At 42.1% G+C, this 2500-nt stretch overlaps 1 protein-coding gene across 3 annotated transcripts in view; it reads right to left on the reverse strand.

Moving 5' to 3' along the window:
- The window catches only part of LOC118381065 (kinesin-like protein KIF21B), a 188250-nt gene that overhangs the window by 63705 nt on the left and 122045 nt on the right, over window positions 1-2500 (reverse strand). The window lies entirely within an intron of this gene.

Consider the following 2500-nt stretch of genomic DNA (forward strand, 5'->3'; position numbering starts at 1 on the left):
GAGTCCTACTCCTACACAGAGAGAAAGACCAAGGACAATACAGGTTAACTGTCAGTCCTAGAACACCCTGCTGGACACGAGTCCTACTCCTACACAGAGAGAAAGACCAAGGACGATACAGGTTAACTGTCAGTCCTATCACAGCTCAATCATTCCTCTTTCTACTGCTGGGGTGGGGGAGGAGAAGGAAGAGAATAGGAGAGAGAGAAAGAGAAAGAAAGAGATTTTGAGAGGAAGGGGGAGAGAGTTTGGGTAAGGGAGGGCGAGGAAGGCAGGGATGGAGACAAAGAAAGAAGAAGATGGAGAGTATATCAGACTAAGAAAGTCAATTCTGTCAATTTGATTTGAAAATAATCAGATAAATGGTTTTGTAAAAGGCACTCCTCAAAATTGAATGAAACTTTATTGAATCTGACAATAGCCTTGGCTAAGTAAATGTCAACAGACTCATACCTCATCTGAATCTGATCTTCATATAGCTCAGACATACCGGTAGGATAGGTCAAAGGTTTGCCTGCCGACCGTTCTTAGCACCTCTAAACAGTGTGTCTGCAGTTCATCTCTTTAGTGTTCACAGAGCAATACCTTTAAGTCATCAGCCACTCAGCCGTGTTAAAATACTCCAAACCAGAAGGTGGCAGTAGCGCTGCACGGCATGTCTGTGTGTGTTGTGGCAGCGTAGCCTAGTGGTTAGAGCGTTGGACTAGTAACCGGAAGGTTGCGAGTTCAAACCCCCGAGCTGACAAGGTACAAATCTGTCGTTCTGCCCCTGAACAGGCAGTTAACCCACTGTTCCCAGGCTGTCATTGAAAATAAGAATGTGTTCTTAACTGACTTGCCTGGTTAAATAAAGGTTAAATTAAATGGTTTAGTAATAACTAGGTAGCTGCGATGTTGTTGCTTTTGTTATGGAAAGCCCTCGTTACTAGCTAAATAATGTTGACATATTTTGCATTGCTTACCTCATATGTATATTCTATCCTATTCTACTGTATCTTAGTCTATGCCGCTCTGACATTGCTCACCCAAATATTGATATATTCTTAATTCCATTCCTTTACTTAGATTTGTGTGTATTGTTGTGAAATTGTTAGATATTACTGCACTGTTAGAGCTAGAAACACAAGCATTTCGCTACACCTGATTTGACGGCCACAGCTAGATAACTAGCGAGCAAGAAATAAATGATTTAATTCATTCTCCATAATCGCATACAGCCCATAGATACAAGTTTAGCTATCTGGCTAATGTTAGCTAATTTGTTAGAATAATTCGCTAGCTAGCTGTTGTACTAGCTAGGTAAAATCAAGACGCAAGGCGCACTTCACAGAACAGGCGTTCCTTAGTCAAAATATGCAAATACGTGCTCCAACAAACCAATAGAATCTCGCTGCACCTCACCGATTCTCAGTGTGTTTCATGCTTTAAGCAGCTCACAGATTCTAGGAGTGTTTCATGCTTTAAGCAGCTCAGATTGTCAGTGTGTTTCATGCTTTAAGCAGCTCACAGATTCTCAGTGTGTTTCATGCTTTAAGCAGCTCAGATTGTCTGTGTGTTTCATGCTTTAAGCAGCTCACAGATTCTCAGTGTGTTTCATGCTTTAAGCAGCTCACAGATTCTCAGTGTGTTTCATGCTTTAAGCAGCTCAGATTGTCTGTGTGTTTCATGCTTTAAGCAGCTCACAGATTCTAGGAGTGTTTCATGCTTTAAGCAGCTCAGATTGTCTGTGTGTTTCATGCTTTAAGCAGCTCACAGATTCTCAGTGTGTTTCATGCTTTAAGCAGCTCAGATTGTCTGTGTGTTTCATGCTTTAAGCAGCTCACAGATTCTCAGTGTGTTTCATGCTTTAAGCAGCTCACAGATTCTGGGTGTGTTTCATGCTTTAAGCAGCTCACAGATTCTGGGTGTGTTTCATGCTTTAAGCAGCACAGATTGTCTGTGTGTTTCATGCTTTAAGCAGCTCACAGATTCTAGGTGTGTTTCATGCTTTAAGCAGCTCACAGATTCTGGGTGTGTTTCATGCTTTAAGCAGCTCACAGATTGTCAGTGTGTTTCATGCTTTAAGCAGCTCACAGATTGTCAGTGTGTTTCATGCTTTAAGCAGCTCACAGATTCTAGGTGTGTTTCATGCTTTAAGCAGCTCACAGATTCTCAGTGTGTTTCATGCTTTAAGCAGCTCACAGATTCTAGGTGTGTTTCATGCTTTAAGCAGCTCACAGATTCTAGGTGTGTTTCATGCTTTAAGCAGCTCACAGATTCTCAGTGTGTTTCATGCTTTAAGCAGCTCACAGATTCTAGGTGTGTTTCATGCTTTAAGCAGCTCAGATTGTCTGTGTGTTTCATGCTTTAAGCAGCTCAGATTGTCTGTGTGTTTAAAGCAGCTCACATGCAGGCACATAGGCATGCACACCACAGGAGGTTGGTGGCACCTTAAAGGGGGAGGATGGGCTTGTGGTAATGACTGGAGAGGAATCAGTGGAATGGTATCAAATACATCAAA

Source organism: Oncorhynchus keta, chromosome 10, assembly GCF_023373465.1.
Source record: "Oncorhynchus keta strain PuntledgeMale-10-30-2019 chromosome 10, Oket_V2, whole genome shotgun sequence".
In the NCBI taxonomy this organism is placed as follows: domain Eukaryota; kingdom Metazoa; phylum Chordata; class Actinopteri; order Salmoniformes; family Salmonidae; genus Oncorhynchus; species Oncorhynchus keta.